We start from the raw sequence: 12,682 nt of genomic DNA, 5'->3' as shown, positions 1-12,682 counted from the left end.
CGAGAATTTATTTAGCAAAGACTTTGCATGATATTTTTCCATACATATATATTATGCAAACACACAGCCCTTCCTGCAATTCCTGATTTGCCCTCCCTCTTGACTTTATTTCAACATCCTGCTGTTTATGAGCTAGGAAAATTGCCTCCAAGTCCCAGCATGGCCAGTTCATATTACCATCAAGTTCGTGCTCCACAAACACTTTCACAGAAGCACATACAGAATAGCGCACTGTTGCATTTGCATGAAGACAAGTTAATCAGTTCCTCAACCTCTCCCGACCCCCTCTGATTTCCTGCCTAGCTACTCCTATTACCTGAAGAAACAGGAAAATGGTTATACATCCTCCATACATCTACAGTGGTGGGTGTTTGCCATGCAGTAAATGGCTTGAATATTAAATGAGTTTATGGGATGCTTCTATACAGGCGCCGCTGCAGAAATAGGACTGAATTATAATACATAGATTTAGAGATGTGTGTGTGTGTGTGGAGTGGGAAAATAGGGGGAGAGAAAAACAAAGTGGCAAAGGTCTATGTAGAATCAGCTGTAAATTGTGCTGGCCTCCTATTCAGCCACTCTTCTCCCTGTCTCTGGTGCCCTCTGGCAACAGCACTTGTTGAATTTGGAAGTATTATTGTTTGTTCCCTCCCACCCTCTCCCTCACTCAGACCCTCTGATTGCAATCGGAGTTGCAGCCTTCCGGCATTAAGTATGCAAGCCTTGCCTCATGCAGTGCGTTCACTATCAGCAATCAGCAAATGCCACCGTCTCTTACAAATTTTTTCCTATAGACAGAGTAAGAAAAAAAAGTAAAAGTAAAATGAACATGCGCAAACAGAGGAAAAAGTTCACACTGATGAGGGGGGGTGATGAAGGAATAAATACGTTAGGAACATTTAAGCCATCAGCAGCAGCTTCCTAAACCTTAAACTGTCACCTCTGAAGCTACAGGTTGTCTGAGTTTGATATTGCCAAAGGTGGCTTGCACATTTTTGCAACAGTGATTAATAATTTAACATTTCAGAGGCTTTTTGGACATTTCCTCAACATGCATCGCTTGACTACAAAAGATGCACGTGTGGTACTTGATAGGTTCAGAAGGTTGATGTCTAAATCCCTTAAGGAGAAGGAAAGCAGCCTGAGAGACTTTGGCAGTTTGCAAAGATTAAAGGCTTTTTTTTCCAGACTGATGCACAGCGTCTGTGACCTAATGAAAACATCAACGCCTGTACTTTCATCTGGAACACAGGCAGACATCACTTATGATCATAACTACAGGCTGAAAGAGGCCATGAGCTCCTACATGCAAAGTGATAAACTCAATGTGCACCTCCAACTGTGGTAGCTACAGGTGAGCCTTTTTTTTTAAAAAAAACAAAAAAAAACTTTGTTTCAAAGTTTCACAGTTGAGCAGATGAGAGCAGTTTGTTCTAACATGAATCGTTCAGTCAATCATTCAGTGTTTCTCTAAAGCAGAACACACAGTATGAAAGGTCTCCAAGCAAAGGAGTGCCGTTAACTTCATGACAGATTACAAGTGAACATTGTAGATTTTTAAAGTACTTTAAGAATAAAAGTATCTTGTTGTTGTCTTGTTCTCTTTGTTTGTGATGTAAAACAAAAAAAAATGAAGCGTTTGTGTTTATTTCCAATTTCTTTTTTTTTTTTTTAACTGGCTGCACTAGAGTTGCTTTGGGTGAGTCACTCCTAAAAAAAGCCCACATTTTTCATATGCTGGGCTTTGGTGCAGCCCCCGATTTCATCCACTGGCTAAAATAAGCCCACTCCTAACACCCCAAAAGCCAGGTGTCATGTTTATAGCAGCCAAACTGGGAAACCTACCCTGCAAATCATGTTGTTACACTGGAGTAAGTCCATGTATAGTGGAATAAATAACTGCCTGAAATAACTGCCATAAGGGCATAGCCAAGATTACTGCTGGGCGGTGATGGGATGTGCAGACCGAGCAGCATCTCCAACGACTGGACAAAACAAAGCAAATGTAAAAATGCTTTCAAAAAGTAACATTTTTAAAGTGTCAAATGTAGCAGTTCCTCTAGTGGCCTCTTGAAACTGGTTCCAACTGACCTTCATGTTAAATTGTTCATGGTTAAATCTGGTACAAAATGTTTTCGTCCTCTGTAGATAGTTTCATAAAACCTATAAAACCTATATGTTGTCATCCATTAGGATATCTGCAAGGCTTTGATCAATATGCCATCAGAAGGAGCTGTAGCCCATAGTGGTCTAGTAGGCTTCGCCTTAGTTCATTTAAGTCACCGAAGTGGAGCTCATGGCTGCGTTTGTGGTGTCGGTGCCCTTTTCTACGCATTTTTAATCCAGATGTCTGACAAATAACGGACATTGCTGTGTGGTACAGCCCATTCAGTTTTGCTGAGTGAAATGTATTAGTCTATTAGTTATGACTAATAATATTCATCCATCTGTGAATTGAATCTGGATAGTTTATGGATGACACTCGCTACCATCAGCTTAGAACCCTTTGTCTTTTATGTGCAGTCTAACGTGGAGACTCTGCGCCCATAAATAGTAGTAGAAAATAGAATATAGTAATAGAAATAGTAACAGACTGTGAGCTTAAGAGACCTGATTTTCTTAACTTTGGAAAGCCCCAAGCTAGGTGTTTTTCTAAGTTTCCAATCCTTTGTGCCCAGATAGCTGATAGATGCTATCAGGACCATCTAATCCTCAGCAGAAAAAAAAATGAGTAGTTTTATTTTTTGACTATTAAGAAAGGAGGCAGCCTTTTGCATGTTGCTGATGCTTTGGAATAATAACACTGGATTGCTCGGGGCCTGATTAGCCCCAAGCAATCAGGCTTCCATCTGATGATTTAGGCCAACAACCTTTCATCCATTAATGGGGAGGCTTTCATATTGCATTTGAGTATCCTTCTGTACAGCAGTGTGGCATGCACATATCCAGAGGCCTAGCATAAATACCACTTTGATCTGCCCACAATAGAGGAGCGTCTAGGGGATAATAGTGAGATCACCTCTCCAACCCCCTCTAGTCTACTTTCTGGAATATCACTAGCAAGCGTCAATGAGCAAAGCGTTGTACCCAGAGTCAATAGTGGAAAAGGGCAGCGCTGAAAAGAAAGCATTATTGAGTCAATGGTTTGACCATTACTGTGAGATTAGCATTGCTTGGATTGTGCGCTTCAATGCTGACTCTAAACAAGGGTGTAAGACAGCAGGAAAAGCATTTTCTGTACGCTCCTAAAGAATAGCTAATGCCTTTGTTTTGATTAGCAGTTTGACCCCTGAGATGGACTCGGCTCACTTGTTGTAAGTGAGAGACTAGAGGGGAGCGTTGGCATTCAGACCAGATTCCTTGGCAGCCGCTTCACTCAGCAAGGATCAGCTGTCTGCCAAAACAGATTACACCGGGGATACTGACGCCGTCTCCAGAGAGTGTTTTGACAGCTGACTCCGAAAGGGTGATGTCTCATGGAAACACCAGTGTATCACAGGGAAGAAGAGTTAGTTCATATAAGTTTTAACACTGGCTGAGGTATGAGGACTGCACATGGCTCTAAAGAGCATTCGCAAACAAGAACCATGACCTCCAACCATATGTGCAGCTGTATCTTGACAGATGGGGGATAGATCAGGACCAGTGTCATGGAGAAGAGGCAGGTATCTGTTCACTCAAAGGCTCGGGCAGTTCTTTTGGTGCCTACTACTACTAGGGTAAAAGATAGGCTACACCCTGGACAGGTCACTTCAGAGAGAAAGGATTCAAGCTTCTTGCATGTAAGGAAAAATCTTGCCAAAAGATACTTTGACATGCAGACTGGACCACCAACCTTTAAGGAGATATAGCCTATTGTATCGCCTCATAAAACATGACTATATCAAAAAGCAATTTATGGCCATATAACACCAAGTGTATACTGCTTTAAAGACTTTTTGCCAATGGACTGACCTACACAACCGTTGTGTATTTTACATTAACTATATCATATCGTTTTACCTCAGTATGATCTAAATTTCTTTAGTTTTAGAATATGAGTTGCAAGCTCTACAAATAAGGATGGATGGGTTGTGTTCACACAAGAACTCAATCCGCTATACATATGAAAGTTCTGATTGCTCAAGTAATCAAGCATTTGCTTGAAAGCCAATTGAGCAGCAGTGATTCTCATAATCACCGAGTTATTTAAGTCAACTTAAATACAGATGCCAAAGATTTGATGGTATTTGAGTAAATTTTGTATTTTCTACTGCTTGTACACAATGCATTTCAATGTATTACTTGTACAGTGTATGAAATCCTAAATTGCCTTAGGGACAGCAGCTTTCCCAGTTCATGACCCCAAACTCTGAAACAGCCTACTCAAAATATTAAGGAAACAAACTTTACAGACAATTTCAAGAAAATGACCCATTTAGCTTTTGCTGCCACTTTTTAATAATACTAATATAACTGCACAGTCATGCCTGCTGAGTTCAGCCACATTTGCTAATCTGGAAGATACAGACCATATGCATCATTGTCATATTGGCCTTATACTTTAGTTACAGACAATTTTTGTATATGTCTGTGTGGATGTATGTGCTTTTATGCCTGTGAGGCCATTTGAACCGCCGTATATGATACTGGGCTGTACAAATATAATATAATATAATTAAATTGTCAGGAAAACAAGAGATTTAGAAAAGGTCTCCATGCACTCTATGACAGAGTCACTGATATTCTTTATCTTCTTTTTTTTTTACCAATAAAGAGGTTATTTGAGACATGTGATTTACATTAAAAAGACACAGATATTTAGTCTGTATACTACATGTGTGAATGCGACCATGTATTGATTTATTTATTTCATTTTAAAAAGTTCAGGTGTAATTTCTCCATGTCTTCATGTCTTCACGAGCTGTGAAGGAATGAAGGATGGCTGCTAATTAGAACGTGTAATGTGCAGCGTGCGTGTGATGCATGACACTTTTTGCACACTGGTTTTTTCAAAGATAATCAGATCCGTGCTGAAGTGGAGGGCACGCTTACAAGACGCAGGACGCCTCCTGCGAATCACAGAGCACGGCAGAAATAAAGTTAGATAGGTAGAGAGAGAGAGAGAACGATACGACAAGGAGGTGGACACACCTGTCTGCTGGAATAGCGTGACCTCAGCTACTAATGAATAGAGAGCTCAAACACAGCCAATTAGTTGTGGAGCTTGTTAAAACAGCCACTTTTACACTTGCTGTGTCAGGATAGATTGGCCTTTCATGGCTGCTTTGGGGATATTGATATGGCTGCTGACAAGTGCAATAAAAAGGGAAAATGCTTTGGGGCTAACCAGTCCCACTTCTTTTCTGTGGTACTTTTGTTTCATGCGACAAACGAACTAGGCTCCGCTGGTTAAACCGTAAGTAATCTAATGCTTCGGTGCTTCTTTTTTAGTTTTGTTTTTTTTTGCTGTTGTCCTGTTTTGTTTTGCTTGTTGTCTTTGACCAGCTTTTTTGAGAGAGGGTGAGAACAAAGAGGTGAAGGAGGGAGTGGCGATCATGCTTGAGAAAGAGAAATAAACCAGCGAATGAGAGATCAGCAGGATTACAGGGTGTCGCTGTGAGGCACTGCAGAGCTGCAAATCCACAGGAATAGATGGGAAGATGGGAAGCAGCAGGTTGAGCTGATGAAGGATAGGCTGATAAGGAAACAGGAAGAGAAGAGAAGAGAGGTAGAATTATGCAGACTAACATGCAGAAACAGAGTAAGGTGGAGAGGACTTGGCACAGTAAAGGGCGGATGGAGGCAGCGCCGTGGTGAGATGCCTCATGGGAGAATGACACATATCTTATCCCCCAGAGAGTGAAGGAGAGGGGCCAGACAACCCTGCTGATTGACTGGCAGCGTCTCCGCCTGTCTTTCACCATCTTCTCATATTCATCAACACTGGCTTGGCTCCCTGCAATGGAGCCAAGGGCAGAAAGCTAGCAATGCACAATGAGATTCACCCACACGAAGCTTTTGTATGCCAAACCACTGCACCACTTGAAAAAGAAGCCTTTTAAAACACAACATACCTGGCTCACAGTTCTGCTTCAATAGGCATCTGCGTTCTTCTTGGCAAGACATCTGAGCGCTGCATTAAGCACTTCTGATATAAAACAAACAGCATTAAAGTCACCGTCCCCTCAGTGAAGGGGTTAAAAAGCAACATAGTACATTTTTTATGTCATGGGGAAAAGAAGTAGAAAAAATGTTGCTGGTGCAGTCAGGGGGAAAAAAAGAAGGTTTTCCTTGTTTCAGTTGCTGCTCACTGAGGTAGCTGAGTCACAGAGGAGATAAACATGCTGCCCCCCACCCACCCCACATCTTGCTGTGTCCCAAATGTAAATATGTGGTTATTAATTACTGCATGGCCTCTGCTGCTGGATTCAAACATCCTGGATACAGTGGCAGAATGACTCACCAGATTGCCGCTGTCCAAGGTGCTGCCAGAGAGAATACATCACGCTTCTCAACACTGCAGCCCAAAACTGGCAGATGAGAGGTTGGTGTGATGGCATTGCACTCTCGTGGTCGTTTCACATATTACTGTGTCAATCATATAGGTCTACATCACCATCTGGTGGCCAAAGGACAGAATGCATTTACATTCTTTAACTTTTAGCCGTTCTGTACATTACAGATAAACAAAAGAAGAGGTGGTGTGTGTATGTGTGCCTTGTGATAATGCGTTTAAGAAGACTTTGTTGATAAACACCTGAAGGAATGGATATCAGAGAGGTAGATTTATGCATATGCAGTTTTAGGCAAAGTCAAATCTGCTGAGGACCAAAATTGTACCTTACTTTATTTATTTATATAGGACTCTTCACACAGTAAGAACCACAAAGTGCTTCACAATAATATAAAACAGCACAATCGAACACACAGCACAAATGAGTCTTAAGCTGCTGTTTAAAAGAATAAATGCAATCAAGATAACGTAATGATGGCGGCAAGGCATCCCACCGCTCTACAAGATCTATCTGCTCTGGTCTTAAAATGTGTTCGAGGGACTACCAACAGCCTTCGATTAGATGATCTCAGGCTGCGAGAGGGAGCATGTCTGCTTGTATTGTATACTGGGTAGTACTGGGTGAGACCCCCTTTTGCTTTCAGAAGTGCCTTAATTCTATTTTGGCGTGGATTCAGCAAGGAGATGGAAATAATCCTCAGAGATTGGTCCATTTTGTGAGGATAGCATCACACAGCACATTGCAGAGGTGCTCTAATAGATTGAGATCTGGTGACTGTGGAGACTGTGGAGGAGGAGATTTGAATACACTAAATCCATTTTATGCTCAGGAAACAAGTTTGAGATGGTTGCACTTTGATCACAAAGGGGATGCACATGGTTAGCCGCAATACTCAGGCAGGCTGTGGTGTATAAATGCACAAAGTCAGCATGGACCTCCACGTGTATGAAGAAAATATCCCACACACCACTACTCAGCAGCAGCCTGAACCATAGAAACAAGGTGGGGTGGATCTATGCTTTCTTGTTTTTTTACACCAGATTCAGACCCTACCATCTGTAGCTTCAGTTCTTAGCTGCCAGGTGTGGCACTTGGTGTGGTCTTCTGCCATAGAGGTGCTCTTCTGCATACGACTTGAATTTGAAAGCACATTGTCATCTTTGTAACTCAAATTATGATGGGTTATTTATTTTACTGTTGCCTTACAATCAGCTGGAAGCCATCTAGCCATTCTCCTCTGACTTCTGTCATCAACAAGATGATTTATCCCAGAAAACTGCTGCTCACTGGATATTTTCTCTTTTTCAGCTCTTTCTCTGTAAACCCAAGAGACGGCTCTGTGGGAAAATCCCAGAAGATCAGCAGTTTCTGAAATATTCAGACCAGCACATCTGGCACCAACAACTACGTCGCATTTAAAAGTCACTTAAATCACCTTTCTTCTCCACTCTGATTCTCACTTTGAATTTCAGCAGGTCGTATTGTCTATGTCTACGTGCTCAAGTGCACTGAGCTGCTGCCGTGCGATTGGCTAATTAGATATTTGAGCAAGCAGCACTACCTAACAAAGTGATGGGTGAGTGTGTGTGGTCACAGCCACAAGCAGTGTATTATAATATGGTGACATCATGAGTCCCATAAACACAGTCCCTGTTTGTTTTGAATGCTATTGTTTCATATTTTGATCCACCAGACGTTTATATTGTTATTTGTTATTTGTAATTGTCGGCTTGGCCTAAAGTCCTCAAATATGTAAATATAGAGTTTCCGATAATTTAAAAAAAATGTAACATATGAACTTCCCTTTGGCTGCCAAAACCTCAAATACAGGTTCAAACCTGATTGTAAGCCTTGAAGGCAAAATCAGTACTCCATTATCATAGTCATTATCTGCGATGGCACATTAGTCATCTTTGTATTCCTGTTCTTTCATCCTTCAAAAAACACATTTCAAAGTGACAAACATCCATTTTGCAAACTGCCGAGTGAAAATGCATGACTTTTTTTTTTTTTTTTGAGTGTGCAGTCTTAAAAGATGCTAAATCCCACTTTGAAAATTAAATGGTTTCGCTCTGAAGCACCAGAGAATGATATGCAGCCGAGTAGCCTGTGGGGAGTTACTGCGCGGAAACACACGTTCTGCATTCGACAGAGACAATTGATCAAAACAGACTAATTAATGTATGTGTTTTACATATATTCATTTCCGTATCAAATATTAATGAAAATAAACGTATTTGTTTTACAAATGAGCACAAGGCTATCAAATATTTCAGACACACTTCATTAAAGATACAGAGCCGAGAGCGAACATGCATTTTTAAAGGGCCGCGATTCACAATGGCGTACTCTCCAGAGCTGCCTGCTCAGTAGTGTGGCCTAGATTGGGCAGAGTGCTCCGAGACATCAAGGTCTTCTCACGGAAGGACCTAAGCCTTTTGGCATTTTTCTCTTGCACTTTTTGAAGCTATCATAAAAGTAGTGACTGGGCTTTTGATGTCCAGTTTAAAGCAATTCAATTCAGCTTCCATCAATGAGTTCGCTATAGGCTACTTTCTTCTACACGCGAGCATAATGTGGACCGTGAAGCAACAGTTGCTTCTTTATTAGATTCACTTTGGTCAAATTAATTGCAACAGCCCTGCCTTTCGCCGAGGTTAGAATATTCTCCTTTTACTTTACGCCTTTACACACCTCTCAGATTAACCCGGCGCAATTCAGCAGCACAGCAATGAAATCCGCAATCCCCAAGATGACACTGACTTTACTCAGCACTCATTTAACAACTTCAACAAAAGTCCACTTACAAACTTCACGAAGGAACAGAAATGTTTGAAATATGGCAGCCAAGTATGAAACGGAGTGAATAAAGTAAACTCATACAGACAAGGCTGTTAGAGTTCCAACTCTTTCCGATTGCCGTTTCATACAACAAGAAACAGATAACAACAACAACAACAACAAAAAAGAAAATATGGAGGCAATGGCAGATGATGTAGAAAAAACAGATGAATGTGCTTTATGCTTAACATAGACCTTAAAGTGAGGGCCGTAACAACCCTCAGTCCAGATGTTGGCGCTCACACAAGCCCATTTGGCCAGCACATGATAAACAGAAGCAAACACAAGCAGAAATACAGATTTTTTTTAAATAAACCAAGACCAGACAACAGAAAGCTGCAAAGTTTTGTTTATTTAAATTTTCCCGAAAGACACGTCATTCATGCTGCAAGACATAAAACACCAAATGGACTCCTTACTCTGCTTTAAAAGCCCTTTAAACAGTGCTTTAAGAGAAATGCCCAAGGGCACTTTGGCATACACATTAGAGCAGCCAGGAATTGAACCTCCAACCCTACGTCGGTTGGAGGTTAAACCCCGAAAGAAGTAGGGTGCCCTACTTTGTTGGGGTCAACTGCCAATTCTAATGTGAGTGCGAATGATTGTCTTTCTGTGTTAGTCCTACAATAGATTGGCGATCTATGACAGCCCTGCAAAAGCTATAGCAGGAAGTAGTAGTACAGTATTGTAGTTCAAAGAGAGAATTCACCTCTTCTGGTTCTATTTTCAGGCTTTGGACAGGCCAGGCTGTCATGGAGGACTTTGGTCAATAGCAGTTTTTTTGTTTTTGTTTTTAACCCGATCGGGTATGAGGTAGTATAAAAAGCACAAGAAGAAAAATAATCCATACACGGACTAAAACAGGGTGATGGAATGGGTTAGGCTGTGAGACTGGGGTTTTAATCCCTCCCCTCAGTGTTTCAAGGATCTCATAGGCACATGTAACATGCCCGATCTCCTTTGGTGGAAAAGGGACGCAGTAGAACAAAGAGGGGGGCAGGGGCTTTCTATTTTCAAATTCTGGTCTACTGCTTTAGCGTAACCAGTTCACATTTCCCCTGAATCATACAACAAGCAGAGAAACGTACATACCTGCTGGCGTTTTTTTTTTTTTTTAAAAAGGGAAAAAATATTCCAAGTTGGAGAAATTATAAAATGAGGGGTTGGCATAGGTGTTTTCCAACATCCTGCAGGGTTCATCAAAGTCATGCTGTTACAAAGTAGTTGAAGGTAACAATCAACAAATTACATAAAACCAAGCAGCTAAATGAAATGCAATCGCTGCTGATTAATTACTATAACACCCGTTTTGTTTTAGCCTTTCTTTTTGCTCCTGAGCCATTTTCAAATGCGTGTGAAAATCAAGAGTGATTTTAATTTTAAGTCTCATATTTACCCAAACTAAATAGTTTAATCAATCAATCGTAATCAGATTTACATAAAAACTTAACTCATTTGTTTGCCTCACAGCAGCTCGATCTTTGCCTCAGATCCAGAGGCACTGTGGGGTTTGGTATCTCTACGTGGCCACCTGTCAGCTTGATGCTTTTTAAAGCTTTCAGCACTCCGTGTTATCCATAGCAACAAACACTGCGACGTCATTCGGTACTTCGTGTCAAAAGAGTGTGAAAGGGTGAGGTGTTTTTGAGCAGTGAAGTGAGGCTGGCGTTTTGTATCAATTACCCTCATACAGAGTGCACTTTGAGAAAATAACATCTGATCTAAACTTACCCAGATTTCGAAGAACAAGGCAAGTGGGTGTCGCTCGAAGTATCATCATCTTCTTCATTGGTGGATCTTTGGCTTTCTGATAATCAGAATGTTGATATCAGGCCTCTGGGTGGCCCATGCCAACTGTCCTCAGATTGTCTTTGCGGCTGTTTCAGCACAAAGCATTTGGAGCTTTATTGCACATTCTCACTGGTCCGCTCCAGTTTCTGATCAGCCTGTGAAACTAACCTTTAGGGTATTTTAAGACAAGTGGCCCCAAATTGTGATGATGGTGTGATGATGTCAGACTCAGACAAAACTACATGAGTGTTTCTGGTGTTGAGGAAGAAGCACAGGGCAACAGGATTGTGCCTTTGTACCCAGCAATGACGACATTCTGAGTCATTTATCAAGTGGTTGCAACCTTTTTCCTTGTAACAATCAGCCTCTTGCACGACATTTTCCTGTGCTCTTATCATAGATTTGGAAGTAAATGACGTCCATATTATTCAAAGCAAGCTATGCACGGAACAAGGAACTGGCAATACAGTCTAATTATCTTGCTGTAGGCAGTCGCAATAACTGACATACTCCATTGATGTCAGTGTCAGCAGAACATCAATGTCAGATCACTTCATTATTCCAATTTCCTCACAGAGTACTCTTAATAAGTGTTTAAATATAAACAGAATCATGTTTGCAGAGAGAACTATTATGTATGTGGTGAGGAAAAACACATTATACAGGAAATGATTATATAGCATTAGCAAGTAAACCAGCTTCAGTGACTTATCATGGTGACAGATGAGTTTCCTCTTGGTAACTATCTTGGGTAACGTGCGATGTAGAGGAGATGGCGTGTGAAAAAGTTGTTAATAACTTCTTTAATACAGTAACAAGGAACGCTTTCAGGATGATGGAGAGGGGGAAGCAGCTCTGACCATGTCTGGTCTAATAAAACAGGCAAGTTGAGCAGGTGCAGGCTCAGCAACTTTTTCGTATTAGCACAGATTAGAATGTCTGAATTCAGCTGCTTTGCCAACACTAGATATTCATTTTTCATTCATATTTTTAAACCTCCCTGAAGATAGCTGTTGACAGTTAACCATGTCACACATTGCTCAAGCCTTTTAAATTCAGCTGATTTTTGTTTTATATATATATTTTTTTTCCACACGCCATCTCCTCTATAGAGAGAGATGTGTGCTTATTATTATATATTTTTATTATTATTATTTTTAATCAAGATGTAGGTGTGTGTTTTTGAGCTTATGGATAACCACTACAAACATGTGACTTAGCGAATATGATGATGGACAGTAAGTATGATATTAAGGATTCAAAATGAGCTCAAGCTTCAGCGTGTAATAGTTCTATGAATCCATTTAACACTGATGGGGAACATTTTTCTCCAGAATAATCGTTTTTACTTTTGTCTTTTGCTTAGTTTTCCAGTAATACAGTTTTATGTGTACTGAGGTGTTTTCATTGTGTTTAGTGCTCTTTCTTCTAAGGAATGGAAACTTCCAGCACTCGCCGTTTTTAGGTAATAGTAAAGGATTTTTGGCAACATGCCCATGTAGAGTGCAGACAGGCACAAGTCTGTTTTAAGTCGTGTTTTAATCTCCAATTTG

This window comes from Astatotilapia calliptera, chromosome 22 (genome assembly GCF_900246225.1).
Source record: "Astatotilapia calliptera chromosome 22, fAstCal1.2, whole genome shotgun sequence".
NCBI classification, from domain to species: Eukaryota; Metazoa; Chordata; class Actinopteri; order Cichliformes; family Cichlidae; genus Astatotilapia; species Astatotilapia calliptera.
This window is presented reverse-complemented; position numbering follows the sequence as displayed.